Source organism: Helianthus annuus, chromosome 12 (assembly GCF_002127325.2).
Source record: "Helianthus annuus cultivar XRQ/B chromosome 12, HanXRQr2.0-SUNRISE, whole genome shotgun sequence".
NCBI lineage: Eukaryota > Viridiplantae > Streptophyta > Magnoliopsida > Asterales > Asteraceae > Helianthus > Helianthus annuus.
Genome location: NC_035444.2, coordinates 53,082,899 through 53,099,618, shown reverse-complemented (window position 1 = coordinate 53,099,618; position 16,720 = coordinate 53,082,899).

The following is a 16,720-nucleotide window of genomic DNA, read 5'->3' as shown; positions in this document are numbered from 1 at the left end:
CAAAGTTGATAAAAAGTGTAGTTGATCAGGTGTTAGACACATATGACAGTGAGGAATTAAAACCCGAGTCAAAGTCTGGGTCCAGTGCGTCAAAGCAAACAGTCAAAAAGGACAAACGGGTTTATGATAAAGAGTTTTTACTTTCGAAATCTAATTTGAATGATGAATCAGTCAAAGTGGCATATACTTTGAAAGGTTCTGACAAATTATATTCTGATGAGAGTTTTCCAATAAGAAGTGTTAGATTTGAAATGATTCAAAAGGTTTTTAAAATAACAGAAATTAATATTTCTGAAATAAAAGATTTAAATCTTAATGGAAAACCAAAACAATACACTTCAAGAGATCAACAGAGAATCAACAAGAAAATAGGTTACAATTGTGGTTATAGTTTCCGACAGAAACCAAACCATAATCGTAATTTCAAAAAGAAAGGTCTTGGTTTTAATCCACAGAAAAACTATAAAAATGAAAAAGTTTATAAACCAAAAACAATGTTTGTTGCAGGAAAAACTACAGAAGCTGAAAAAGAAAAATCTTTCAGAAATCAAACGAATCAAGAATTCCTTGCTAAAAAGCAAGAGGACATGAAAAAGAAGGAAGATCCGAAGAAGGTTGAAAAGAGATCTTGTTTTCAGTGTAAAGCTGTGGGTCATGTTGCGAAAGATTGTCCAAAGACATTTCGACCAAAACAAGAAGTCTCAAGAAAAATGAAAGAAAAAATTGTTGAGAAGACTGAACTGTCAACCAGGAAGTTCACAGGCTTTGAGAATTCGACTTATGAAAAAGGAGAATGTTCAAAGAGTGCTTCCAAAAGAATAGACAATGCTACAAATCAGAAATGGGTTGTTAAAGGTTCAGGTAAAAAGTCTGGTAATGATTCTGATTCCATAAAATCAGAGGAGCCACGTGTTGAGAAAAAGGTTGAAAAGAAAGTTCCGAAAGTGGATAATGTGAATTTTCCGCCACTAAGTGCTAAAAATTATAAATCTAAAATCGGAAAAGTTGAAATTTCAAATCAGTTTTATTCTGACAAGAAGAAAATTGATGTTGAAAAAACTTTTAACAGAAATGTAAAACGCATCTTTGGAAAAATGGTCAGTGGTAAGGCCCAGAGCATTAAAGATTTTTATGCTTCCAAAGGATGGGTTTACAAGTCGGTTGAAAGAAACAATGAAAATGATGAGGTTACACCCAAGGAAGGTCAGTCTTGGGTGGATATATTTTTTCAAGAATGAAAACCTGACTTGCCGGAGATCCCAAGATGGTATCGTGGATCATGAATCGGCATCTTTCTAAATCTGTTTGTGAGGTGTTTTTGCAGGATTTGCTGGAACTCCCAGGTTTGTAAGCGAGGAGTAGGTATCAGCACCTTGAGATTTCAACCAAAAGATGGTAATAGGTTGAAAAACAGGCTTGATAAGCTTAATTGCTAAGTCTACAAGTGGTTGTATGTTTGTGGATGTTATATGTGGTTAAATCAAGGTCATTAAATTGAACTTGATTTAATTATCATTCATGAAATTGGTAAACAATGTGATGATTTTGCCCCATTTTTACAAAAGGTAAAAGCAACTAAACTTAGTTTCCGGAAAAACCATTCTGATTAAAACAAACTTAAGTGTTTTGAAATCATTATGGGAAAATAGTTTGTTGTGAGAGGGAGTTCTGATTGTTTAAGCCTAACGGATGGAGAATTGAAGTGTTTTGATATCAGTTGTCATGCTCTGTACAGTTTGTTTTCAATTTTCATTAGATGTATTTGAATTTTAGGGGGAGTAAGAATTTTCAGAAAATCCAAAAACATCAGAAAATTTGAAAAAGCCAAAAATATGATAAAATTGAAAAATAAGTTTTTGTTGCATAAAAGAGGAAATGATAGTACATCAGTGGACTATCACAGCACGCTAAAGAATTGTAAAGTCAAAATGTGATAAACAATCTTACTGCGAATGTGTCAGTAGATTTTTGCACATTTAGTAAATTGAAACGAGATATAAACCTAAATCACACTTGTCACACCCCGACCACGTAAAACATCAAATCGTGGCGGAAACGTCGGGGAATGTTGTAACAGAATTATTGTTCCACAACCATGGTAATTAAAATAATATTTTATTCATCACCCAAGGGTGGAATACATCGTTCAAAACAAGAACCAAATGTTACATTGTCTTAAAACTACTGAAATAAAGAGTACATAACGTAATTAAACTAAGTCTAGCTCTGTTTTATGTCACTAAGGCCCAAGTCCACCCTAGCGTGTCACGATCATCCTATGCATTAGCTCCTGAAACACATGTGAAAATAGGTACGTTAGCATAAAAATGCCTGTGAGTAACATAGGTTTTATGAAAATAGGATTCATGACTTAGGTTTAAGAAAATGTTTAATGAAAACTTGTCATGAATCTAGTTTAAGTGTTTGCTTATAAAATGTTTGAAAAGCGAAAACAAATCAGTTAATATGTATGTATAAAAGAATGTTGTATGGTTAAAAGAATAACCAAGTAAAAATAAGTTGTATGAAATAAATTGTTTTGTAAAACAAAGTCTTGTGAAAAAGATATTATTTGTGTAAAATGTATAAGTCCAAAATTGAATAATTTAAATAACGGTATGTCATGTAATACAATACAAGCACTTATATATAGGAAGTACCAGCGGCGTATCCACCATGCTTGTAGCATACTACACACATATCATTACTTAAGTCACTTAAACAAACCACCAAAGTATATAGTTCATGTTCAAACCAATCATCAAATGTTCTTGTCTAAACCATTGTCAATGTTTAAAACCCAAAATGTAGTCATGTAGTTAAGTGTAAACAAAAGTTATGTATGGTAAGTAACAAAATGAGAATACTTAACCATAAGTAAGAAGGAACAAAACAAAGTATTTTGAATAAATCAAAAAGTTATGTTTTGCCAAGTAAAAGCTTGTTTTATTGATACAAACATCTATGTGGTAAGTTAACGCATTACATTCAAGCCTTGAGACAGCAGGATAACCTTAGAGTAAAGGTTATCAAAGTAAAATGTTTTCGGATTCAGTCATTCCTTACATCCAAACAAACCTAGGGTGTCAGGAACGGGATTTGTCAAGTCCTATGGTACCATTACTTACTACCGAGCGGCGTAGCTAATGTTAATGAATGTAGTAAAGAACCGTTTATGCAGACCAAATGTCATACCAAATGTAAACAAGTTATGTGAAAAACAATGTACTAAGTATGCTAAGTAAACATACAAAGCAGAAAAGTCATGTAAAACAATGTGCTAATATGCCATGTAAACATATATAGCAAAACAATGTAATGTAAATCAATGTGCTAGCATGCTAAGTTAACATACATAGCAAAACAATGTAATGAAATCATGTACTATAAGTGTACTAAAGAACATAGCAAGCATATGATGTGAAAACAAGAAAGCACGAAAGTAACAAGTAGGCACATGTGTTTCACCCCAAAATGTTTGGAAAACAGTAAAAGAGGGGTACTATGTACTCACTTGAGATTGCTTAGAAGTCGTAGGATAACCACCAAGCAATGCTAGAAGACCACGGAATCAAACGGCACCTATATAGGTATCTACATTAATAAATGGACCTATCGGAGGATCGGGTAGTACGAGGGTTCGTAAACCAAATAAGTAGGGGAACTTATGTAACATGGTTTAACAAAGCCTACGTACTAAAACGAAACCTATCCTAAGTGCTTTTGACCCGTTACGACCCGTTTAGGTAGCTTATGCTACTTTAACGCGTCGCTCGCGTAAAACGTGTTCGGAATGCTTAACTAGTCCTATGACAAGCAAGTTATGCCTTAACATGCTTAATATTGTTGCTAAATCAGTTTAGATGTCAAAATTTATGTTACATAGGCTTAAAATGAATTTTGGCTCAAAGAGGGTATTTTGGTAATTTACCTAAGGCATAAGAACTACTTATCATACAACTACTTAAACGTCGTGACCATAAGGTATAACCTCGGAAGGTTATTCCCTACACAACTATGGTCACCTAAAATGTTTGGTCGGATCCTAATGATCGACCAAATGGGTCGGGTTCGTAAGCATAAGCGATTGATTAGATCGCTTACCTTTACGACCCTAAACAAGCACAAATCTAAAAGCGACGAGCTAAACATTCTAGAATATGTTTAGTAAAGTTAGAAAACAGGTTTGGTATTAAAACAAACGGTTTTAATACCCTAGAGTAGTTTGGTTACAAAATACGTGAGAAAACGCATTTTGGCCGAAACTACGACTCGTCACTGAGCCTAGATAACGTGGTAATCAGTAGGTATAGTCGCTAGGGACTATAACCATCGTGATTACGCTCACGTTATGAAGTTCAAACGAACTTCGCATTGACCATAAACTGGTCAATGCAGAAAGTCAAACGCAGTTTGACTTTAACGCTAAAACGAACGAAAAACGCGAAAGAATACTTACAGTAGGTCCCCGCAAGATTGAACTTCCGAGTATTCTCAGGTATGAAGTGCTAAAACACCCCAACTTAGAGAACAAACTCAGAATTCAAGTGTGGGAAATGAGTGAAAAGAGTGGGGGTATATATAGGTGAAGCACTACCGTTAGGATCGTTTCTTGGAGAAGAGGGCACGATCTAGGCCGTACATTTGTCAAATCCTGATTTGGTACCTTGATGGGCACACAAACCAGCCCATAGGAACCCCAAAACCATGTGCACAAGTGGTTAAAAGCTGGATCTAGCTGGAAAACACTTTCTGCTGTTCTGGGGGTTGCTTACGGACCGTAAGCATGTCCATACGGTCCGTAAAGACCCTGCAGACCAGCAATGTTTCAGTTTTGGCAGCTTTGGTCCCTGTGCGCGTATGGCCGTGTTTTGGCACTTCTAACACCCGTCAAACCCATTTCTAAGCTCTACAAGGATGTTAAAGTATAGGGAACATAAAACATGCTCAAAAATATGCCGGATGTCGGTTTGTTTGGCCGTACGATTGCGTTGTTCGGTTAATTACGACGAAAGTCGTAACGGATGAAAAAAAGGGTCCAAATTGCGCGACGAATGGATTTTTGACAAGAAAATCACTAAAACATAATATTTTAATGATTACATAAATTTTTGGATGTCCGGATGTATTCAGAACGTAAGTTATGCGCGAAAATGCAAACTTATGCACTTTTTGACGCTTTTAGTCCCTGAATGACCCAAAAGTTTATTTTAGCAAACCGAACCCCTCAAAGCCTATTTCTAAGCTATGTAAAGGATATTTAGGGTGTGTTTAACTTATGATCATGTTCCGGAATGTTCGTTACAGTTCAAATCGGCATACTTTCACAGTTTGTCAATTTTAGTCCCTGTAAGCGAATTAACTAGATTTTGCCATACCAAAGCCTTCGAAACTTATTTCTAAGTTATGTAAAGGTTATTTAAGGTATGATAAGCATAAATTGATGTTCCGGAGTATTTGTCGTGTTTAACTGATTACGTTTACGCCCCAGTTTGTGTATAATTCTCCAGAAAGCGATATAGAGTTTAAAATCGAATAAAAGTCAAAACATGAAAAACATCAAACATAAACAAACAAACATAGGGATCAAATAACTTTATTTCATTGATAACTGAACTGTTTACAATGATTACAAGCACAGATGTCACAGTCTCCCCTACTTGTGGAAATTTCGTCCCGAAATTTGTTTAGAGGAAACTCGTGAGAATAGATGTGGATACTTCGCCTTCATTTGATCTTCACATTCCCAAGTAAACTCAGGTCCACGTTTAGATTCCCAGCGAACTTTAACCAACGGAATGCGCTTGCGTTTAAGCCATTTGACTTCACGATCTATAATTTCCACAGGTTTCTCAACAAAATGTAGTGTTTTATCAACACGAATTTCGTCAAGTGGTATGTGGAGGTTCTCATCAGCTAAACACTTTTTGAGATTGGATACGTGGAAAGTTGGATGAACATTTCCAAGTTCGGGAGGTAATGCAAGTCTGTAGGCTACCTTACCGATTCTTTCGACGATCTTGAATGGTCCAACGTATCTAGGTGCAAGTTTTCCTTTCTTTCCAAATCTGATCACACCTTTCCAAGGTGAGACCTTAAGTAATACACGATCACCGACTTGGAATTCTAAGGGCTTGCGTCGTTGGTCCGCGTAACCCTTTTGACGGCTTCGAGCTGCCTGTAAGTTATCACGAACTTTCTTAACCTTGTCAGTTGTCTTTAGAATGAGGTCAGGTCCAGTAAGCTGAGCCTCACCTATTTCATTCCAGCAGACCGGTGAACGACATTTTCGACCATAGAGAGCCTCGAAAGGAGCCATGTTGATGCTGGAGAATTCAATCAATGGAAGATGTGAATCCCAACTACCACCAAAATTGTAGGACTGGTTTTTCGACCGTTCGATTGCGTAACGAACGTTTCACGTGCGGAATCCGTGAACGAACGTGACCGAACACACGATAACGTACTACTAACGTGATTCCATTGATAGATTTGACGCTTCGGTACAAGATTTCACGTTTACACTACTTTCTCTCTACTTTCTCTCTCTAGAAAGTCTCCTCTCCAAGTCTCCTACTAAACTCTTCCAAGAACTCTAACTAAAATCATAACATAACCTCTATTTATATGGTCAAGGCACTTTAATGATAGTTATCATTAATTACAAGTTTGCCACCTTGCCATTTCTAACTAAATAAGACATTATGCGCATGATTCCTTCCGGTTTTTCACTACGACTCAGATTGACGAAGGCGATAGACATTAAGTGCATCAACAATCTCCCCCTTGGATATTGCCGTAGTCAATCTCGTAGCGAGACTCATAGCGACTTGACTTTCTCTCTCTTTCAAACTCGAACAAAGATGTAGTCGACAGACAACTGCACTAACAAACTCCCCCTTGGATGTTGACGGAATCTTTAGTGAGAGTCATCAAATACTCTTGCTCGAACAGAATCCCAGAGGATCTGTATTTTCTTCAGAATCTTCAGGCTCCCCCTTTCGTCAAGCTTCCGTGCTTTTGGGATCGACGCCTTGCTTTTCAGATACAAGCTCCTTTAGTATTGAGCTCGTCTTCAGACTCCCCCTTAGACTCTGCTGTTGGGATCGTAGTCTGGCTTTTCGTAGCAACAAATTTCAAAAACCTTCACATCTCAAACTCTCTATTACAAACCAATAAAGTTGTGATTCAACTTAATGAATCAACTAAACGTTTGAGAATCCTTCGTGATTAAAAAAATTGGTCAATATTTGAAACAAGTTGTGATTCAACTTAATGAATCAACTAAACATTTCGATTTAACCAACCTGTTTGTTCATCTAGTTTAGCCTTTGAGATTTTGAATATCAGCTCTTCAACATCAGTTGTCGAAAATCTTTTTTGAATTTTTGAAAATGCGAAACACAAATGCAATAACAAAAATTAAATGCAGAAATGAAATATGTACAAACATATTTTTGTGAGTTTGTGTAAGAGGATCATATCAGTTTTTGAGACACATCACACGCACCGTTAAGCTTTTTTAGACATTTTAAGTTCTAAACGATTCACGTTGATTGACGATATTGTTGTACTCTTAAATTTTCATACAACTTTCAATCTATTTAGGATACTATTTAAGTGTTTTATAAACTTAGTTCGATTCATGTGTCCCACCTCTTGAATATACTCCCGTATCCAGAATCACAATATTCAGTCTTACAGGCAAGAATACTACAATGATATCTGTACATAAATTAGGGGTTAAATGCGAGAACTGAGGGATCTCAGGTCAGAACTTCCGTTCAGCAGAGAGATATCAGCTTCGACTTAGCAGTGTGTCCCCTTTAGAGGATCTTTTTAGCTACAACAGATGATTATCAATTTTATTGTCTAATCAGCTGAGGGCTTTATGCTATGTTTCAAGCATTTTGCGGAAAGTATTAGCCAAGGACTAGGTCAGAACTACCGTTCAGCAGAAGTCCCGGAATAATACCCCAGACATCATAGAGTATAAACACCTAGTATATCAGAATACGAGACCTTTCAAACGAGATTTCAGGGGTTACCTATATATCCAAGTAGTGTTCCCCACAAATTTCACAAGTTTGAAATTTTAGGTTTATATCCCGAATAAATCTACTAAATGTACAAAAACCTATCGTCACATCATCAATGAGACCGTTTATCACATTTTACATTACATTTCTTTAGCATGCTGTGCTAGTCCACTGATTTACTATCATTTCCTCTTTTTCACAACAAAACTCATTTTTCAAATTTTTCAATGTTTTTGACATTTTCAAATTTTCTAATTTTTTTTAAAATTTTTCTCCCCCTAAAATCAAAATATGTTTCAATTTTGATTTTCTGGGAAAATTTGAAAACAAACTATACAAACTTGACAACTTGATGAGAATCACTTCAATTCTCCATCCACTTGGCGTAAACAATCAGAACTCTCCCTCACAACAAACTATTTTCCCATTATGATTTCAAAACACTTAAGTTTGTTTTAATCAAAATGGTTTTTCCGGAAAATTAGTTTTGTGTGTTGTTTCATAAACATGGGGTTTCATCACATTGTTTTACAAATTATCATTTGTAGGAAAGATGAATCAAGTATAACTTAATGTCCCTGATTTATCCTTCGAAAGACGAAAAATCACCAGAGTGAAATTTCTCAAGAAATGTGCCGATTCATGTTCCACGCTTACCAACCTGGGAACTCCGGCAAGTCAGGTTTTTCTATTTGAAAAGTTTCACCCAAGCCTGACTGTCCTTGGGTGATTTTGAATTCTTGTTCAACAATGGTGGAAAATTTTTCTCATCCATTGTTAAATTAGAATTCTCGACTTTTACCTCAACACATGGCTCTTCTGGTTTTACCATACCAGAATCATTGCCTGACTGTGGCTTGTCTGACTTTGATGAGCCAGATTCATCGCCTGAAGGTGGCTTGTCTGACTTCGGCACGTCAGATTCATCGCCGACCTTTTCCTTCTTCTTTTCCTCTTTCGTCCTCAGATTTGCATCTGACGAATTCGGTTTACTTGACTTTGTTGTCGAGTGAATTGATTCATCAGCACTCTTATTCGATCTGTCGGGTGAACCCGAGGACAAGATCTTCTCCAGATATTCTCTGGCCTTCTTCCTCTTCTTTCGCAGTTTGTCTTTTTGCCCTTGTGAAAGCTTCACTTTCTTTTCTTGAACTTTAGGTTCTTGAACCTTCTGTTCTGAAACTTTCAATTCCTTGGGCTTGACAGGGACTGGTTTCTTTGCCAATTTTTGAGAATTAACCCTCAATCTTTCACTTGATTTCCTTGGGCAATCCCTGGCAATGTGTCCTTGGATTTGGCAATTATAGCATCTTCTTGTCTCAAATCTCTGTCTCTGGCAGTTAACAGCAATGTGTCCTTGATATCCACATTTGTAGCACACTCTGTTATCATACCAATCACCATTGTCATACCAAACGCTTAGATCAAAGCATTGTCTAGCGTGGTGATACTCCTTCCTCCTCTTGATTGTTGGATTTGGCTTTTGAGCACTGTGGTCTGACCTGCACCACTTATTACCAACAATTTTTGAATTTTCGTTTTTCAATTTTTGTACTTTTTGATTGCGATTGGATGATTGATCTGATGAGCTTTTATTTTCTTTTTGAACAATTTTCAACTTTTTAACAATTTGTTTTTGTTCTACACTCTTCTTAACAGGTTTTTGCTTTGAACATTCACCTATTTCAGTAGATTGCAAAACAGTATTTTTGAATTTTTCTTTTAATTCTAAAAACAATTTTTGTTTTTCAATTTTTGTATTTACATCATCAGATGTCTCATCACAATCTTCAACTTTGACTTTGTCAAAGTTTGTGACACAGTCACTTATTGGATTAGAATTGATCGGTTCTGGACACACATAAGGTGCAGAAGTCACAAAACCTTTCAACTTACTTTCTAACTCAGCAATTTTATGCCGATCACTTTCAGCTTCTTTTTCAAGCTGAATGATTTTCTGAAGATGAGAATTTATCATTTTTTGCTTTTCGATGTTGTTTTTGCTAAACGCATCCCTCCCATCTTCAAGAATTTTTATTTGACTTTGAAAATCTTTTTCCGTTTTTAATTTTTCATTTTCTGAATTTTTTATTTGATTTTTCAAAATATTTTCTGATTTTTTAAAATTTTCGTTTTCTAATGTCAAACTCTCTAAATCCCTCAAGAGTTTGGCATTTTCGGATTTCAGATTTTCACAGTTTGAGCACTTCTCGATCATTTTTACAGTTTCAGCTTTCTTCTCAACCTTGATCGCTGAAATTTCTTTAACTTGTTCCTCTACCTCTCGAACATTTTCATCAGATTTACATTTTGCTTCATCAGTTGCTTCACTTCTAATCTTTTGTAGTTCAAGTTCTCGCTCTTTAATCTTCTCAATAAACATGCTCAAAGTCACTTCTAAGTATCTCTTCTTCCAATCTGACAGATACGTTCTCCATTCATCACCCGGTAAAGCATTTTCCAGTTTGTTAACCCATTCCTCATTTGTCTTGGTTATCTTCAAACTCACCATTATCCAATACAGCTCGACATACCTATTAATCAATTCTTCAATTGATTCTCCATCGATACCTGAAAAATTATTGAACTTGTTCAGTACAATATTAATTGCAAAATCCATTTTCGGTATTAAACGATTCACAAAAACGAATTTTCAATCACTTCAAAACTTTCACACAAACAAATGACTATTCGATTGAATATCAAAGATTAGGCGAACGTGGATCGAGTGGAAATTCGTTTGTGTGTATAACCGATGCTCGACAAACTACCGTGGATTTCCTGCAAACAAGCAAGTAAACGATCAAATCAAAGCTGATTGAATACGTAACAGTGTATTAATGAACTCAATCTAAGACTCGTTTGTCGAAGATTCGTGAACCCGTTCCAATGAATGCACACTATTAATTCAATTCTCCCCAAAAATTTCGGCTCACAACATCACTTAAACACAATATCATCATTTTTAATTTTTTTAAACTCGGTGCAAGTAAAATCTGGATTGGGCCTCATTCATGGACGGTCAAATGATGTCTCACATGCAAGAAAAAATCCACTTGATATTCTCAGATTAACTTTGAAACAAAACGCACATGGGCTGATATTTTTTAATGGGCGGTGCATTAATGAGCTTGGATTGGCCACAAATGTATAAGTGAGCAACTCACAAACAACAACAATTAAAAATGGCAGTGGCTTAAAGTTTGATGAATAGGGATTGGACCGTATATGTATGTGGGGCGGCAACAATATTCCAAATAATATATACAGCCGACAACTTCAATTGTTTCACGTGCAAAGGAGGTGGCAACAAGATGTGGGCGGTGTTTATCAACCACTAGGATTTGGTCGACAATTCTGCTATGATTCAGAAAACATGTGAAGAAGATGACAAATCAGTGAACCGATAAGTCACAACTATGAGCGGGCCACTTGTTCAATGTACAATGAGCGAACCACCTGTTTGACTTAAAAGCGAGTCACACTTGTAATTATGAGCGACCCACACGACCAGTTGTAATTATGAGCGACCCACACGACCAAATGAGCGGTCCAGAAGATTTACTTAAAAGCGATCCATAATAAAAACCAAATGAGCGATCCCACTTGTTTCATATGAGCGACCCAACAATTCCAAATAAGCGATCCATATTTTGACCACATAAGCGATTCACAGCTGAAAGTTTACGTGAATTCGGACCGAAAATCTGCAATTTCTCCAAAACGGCTTGGTGTTTCAATGTGAAACTTGGTAGGGTTTTGATTCAATGATATTCGCACAATATACTTGAATTTCAGACGAATCGGACCGTGAAAACACGTTCAATTTGTCGAATTTTCTTAAAAACCGTAAGAAATGAGTAGAAGATGAAGAAATAGAAGAAATCGGAGCTGAATCGGCTCAAATCTGGTACGAAAACGATGTGTTTGATCGTGCAATCGAGCTCCTAGCTCTGATACCACTTGTAGGACCGGTTTTTCGACCGTTCGATTGCGTAACGAACGTTTCACGTGCGGAATCCGTGAACGTACGTGACCGAACACACACTATCGTACTACTAACGTGATTTCATTGATAGATTTGACGCTTCGGTACAAGATTTCACGTTTACACTACTTTCTCTCTCTACTTTCTCTCTCTAGAAAGTCTCCTCTCCAAGTCTCCTACTAAACTCTTCCAAGAACTCTTCCAAGAACTCTAACTAAAATCATAACATAACCTCTATTTATATGGTCAAGGCACTTTAATGATAGTTATCATTAATTACAAGTTTGCCACCTTGCCATTTCTAACTAAATAAGACATTATGCGCATGATTTCTTCCGGTTTTTTACTACGACTCAGATTGACGAAGGCGATAGACATTAAGTGCATCAACAAAAATCGATCACACAAGCTCTAAGCATATCCTCCAAAGTCTGGATTGTTCTTTCAGTTTGGCCATCTGTTTGTGGATGATAAGCTGTGCTCAGATTGAGTTGGGTCCCCATAGCAGATTGCATGGTTCTCCAAAATCGAGAAGAGAAGCGAGCATCTCTATCAGAAATAATGTTCAAAGGAACACCATGTCGAGATACAATTTCATCCACATAGATTTTAGCCAGATCTTCAGCAGATAGATTCTCACGGATCGGCAGGAAATGCGCTGACTTAGTAAGACGATCAACAACTACCCAGATGGCATCATGACCTTTCTTAGTGCGCGGAAGTTTAGTAATGAGATCCATAGCAATGTTTTCCCATTTCCAAACTGGGATTTCAGGTTGCTCCAAAAGACCATAAGGATGTTGGTGTTCAGCCTTAACCTTGAGACACGTAAGGCATTTGGAAACGTACAAGGCAATGTCTTTCTTCATACCAGGCCACCAATACTGAGTACGAAGATCCTTATACATTTTATCTGAGCCAGGATGAATAGAATAACGAGACTTATGGGCCTCATCCATAAGCAAAGTGCGAAGATCATCTTGGCTTGGGACCCACAAACGGTCCATGAAGTAATACGATCCATCTTCCTTCAGCACAAGATCAGGCTTAATGTGATAGGGTAATTCCTTACCCATCATGTCTTGTGAAACACAAGCCTGTTGAGCCTGAGTAATGCGTGCTTGGATATCAGATCGAGCTTGAATAGCAGATTGAACACGAGCACAATGAAGCACAGTACGTTCCTTACGACTTAATGCGTCAGCCACAACATTCGCTTTACCAGGATGGTAGCGAATTTCGCAATCATAGTCGTTTAGGAGTTCGACCCAACGTCTTTGCCTCATGTTGAGTTCTTTCTGGTTGAAGATATGCTGAAGACTTTTGTGGTCAGCGAAAACCACACATTTTGTGTCGTACAAATAATGTCTCCAGATTTTGAGAGCGAAGACAACTGCACCTAACTCAAGATCATGAGTGGTGTAGTTTCTCTCATGTACCTTCAATTGCCTTGATGCGTAGGCTATGACTTTGTTCCTTTGCATCAGAACACAGCCAAGACCCAATTTCCATGCATCACAGTAAGCAACAAAATCATCATTGCCCTCAGGCAAAGTCAGAATAGGTGCATCACAAAGCTTCTGCTTCAAGGTATGAAATGCTTCTTCTTGCTTAAAACCCCATTCAAAGGGTTTATTCTTCTGAGTTAGAGCAGTTAGAGGAACTGCAATCTTTGAGAAGTTCTTGATGAAGCGGCGGTAATAACCCGCAAGACCAAGAAAAGAACGAACCTCAGTAGGAGTAGTAGGCGTATCCCAATCCTTAATCGCACTGATCTTGGAGGGATCTACATGAATACCTTGTTCGTTGAAAATATGTCCTAAAAATTGAACTTCCTTAAGCCAGAATTCACACTTGGAGAATTTGGCAAAAAGTTGTTCTTTCTTCAGGAGTTCCAGAGTGAGACGAAGATGGCGCTCGTGATCAGCTCGCGTCTTAGAATAAATCAAGTTGTCATCAATAAAAACGATGATGAACTTATCTAAATAAGGCTTGCAGACCCTATTCATTAAGTCCATGAAAACAGCAGGAGCATTGGTCAAACCGAATGGCATGACTGTGAACTCATAATGCCCATATCGAGTGCGGAATGCTGTTTTGGGAATATCCTCTTCATGCACACGAAGTTGATGATACCCAGAACGAAGGTCGATCTTCGAGAAGCAAGTAGCACCCTGTAACTGGTCAAAGAGATCATCAATGCGAGGTAGGGGATATCAATTCTTGATGGTAAGCTTATTCAGCTCACGATAATCGATACACATTCTGAAGGATCCATCCTTCTTCTTGACAAAAAGAACGGGAGCACCCCAAGGAGAAAAGCTAGGACGGATAAAACCTTTGTCAGAAAGCTCCTGAAGCTGCTTAGATAACTCTTGCATCTCAGACAGTGCAAGACGATATGGAGCTCTGGCGATAGGATTTGCACCAGGTACAAGATCGATACGGAACTCGACTTGGCGTGCTGGAGGTAGACCAGGCAACTCTTCAGGAAACAACTCCGGATAATCCCGAACAACAGGGATATCTTGCATAGACTTACCTTGGTCTTTATCTGCTGTAACATGTGCCAAGAAGGCCACATAGTTCTTTCGCAGATACTTCCGAGCTTGAAAACAAGACATAAGCTTGAGGCTACTAGCAGGTTTTTCACCACGAACCTGTAGTGTCTCACCTGACGAAAGCGGCACACGAATGAACTTCTCAAAACAAACTACCTCTGCGCGATGCTTGGCTAACCAATCCATACCCACAATAATGTCGAAGCTTCCAAGTTGCATAGGCGTGAGGTCAATAGGAAAAAGATGGTCGTTTAGGTTCAACTGGCAGTTGCGAAGAACATAATCAAGAACAATGGGTTCACCACTCGCAACTTCAACAGTCAAAGGCTTACCTAGTTTCGTTCTAGACACGCGAAGCAAGGGCTCAAAAGATAACGACACAAAACTCTTATCGGCCCCTGAATCAAAAAGAACAGACGCAGGTTGATTATTGACAAAGAACGTACCATTCACCACTTCGTTGTCTGCTTGCGCCTCAACAGCATTCATGTTAAAAGCTCGTCCACGAGCCTGAGCTTGAACCGGGTTCGCATTTATCAACCTTGGACACTGGTTACGGTAGTGGGTCAGATCCCCACAGTTGTAACAAGAGCCTGGTGGGAAGTGAGGTCGTGCTGCTTGACCTTGTTGCTGAGCAAGAGGCTGAGCAACCTGTTGAGCCGGGTTCTGAGCTGCCCGATTCTGATTGACAGGAATGCGGCATGTAGCAGCAAGATGACCAGGTCTTCTGCAGTTGGTGCATTGACGGCACTGGTGGTGTGGTTGATGATGTCCGTTACACTTATTGCACAAAGGTGCATTGCCAAAGTATGGTTTCTTGGCAAGAGGTTGTGCAGGCTGATTTTGAGCAGCTTGAGCCTGAGTAGTAACGGCATAGTTCTGGGAAGCCTTCCGCTTCCTCGAACCCTTCGAAGAACCCGCATCATTCCCCTTCTTGTTTTTACCTTTCTTGCTATCCTTCTTGTCAGACTCCTGCTTCTTACCCTTCTTGTCACCCTTTCTATGCAACTTACCATTTCGTATCTACGACTCAGTCAGCGTTGCAGATAGTTCGATTGCCTGACGAACAGTGGTAGGTTTACTACCGGTAACGATGTCTTGCACAGAGTCAGGTAGACCATCGATGTATCTCTCGATAGCCTTGTCAAGTGGGGTAACCATCGTTGGGCATAACAAACTCAGCTCCTCATACCTATCAGTATACGCCCGGTGCTCACCACTTACTTGTTTCAGATCATCGAACTCCCTTTCCAAAGCTCGCAGTTCATGACGAGGACAAAACTCACTCATCATGAGAGTCCTCAACTCAGCCCATGTCTGTGCTAAAGCAATTTCAGCACCACGATCCCTCATGACCCCGTTCCACCATGTCAACGCCCTCTTCTGAAAAACACTAGAAGCAAACTCGACTTTGCGATTATCAGGACACTGAACATGACGAAAAGTATTCTCAATGCTCTCAAACCATTGAAGGAGCCCAGTTGCCCCCTCAGTACCACTGAACTTGAGTGGTTTAGCCGAATTGAAGCTCTTGAAGTTACAAGGAGCGTTCTGATTGATGTTGGCTTGGTTAAACTGAGCAATAAGATTCGGGAACGCAGCAGCCATATGCTGTGCGATGATTTCTGCCAGTTCGACATTGGGTAGCTGATTTTCGCGTCGAGGAGGCATGCTAAAAAGAGGAAAACATGAGAGGAAACGAGTGAGATGATTAGATGAAAAGAACGAGACGAAACAAAATCAACAAAGCAAGGATGGTGGTCATTCGTCCGTATCACAAAGCAAACAAATGACACACAGTGACTAATCAAAGTAAATGGGTCCATAAATAATGCTTAGCGAAGACATGCTCGCCTATACGTGAACACTCACCCCAAGAGTTCCCAGGTAAGAGTGACTGGTCCGATTATGTGGATTTGTACGAACACTCTAGCCTTAGACAGAAGACCCAGGGTACAGGCATTCACCCTTCCAGTTTGCACGTGTTCACACTATTTAGAACCCAAAACTTTGACGAGATTTTGAAAACTTGGAAGGCACAAGGCCCAAAAGAATCATTCAAAAACAAATGATAAAATTTCAAAATCAATTTGAAAAATCAAAAGGGTTTCAAAACCATATAATAAATCATT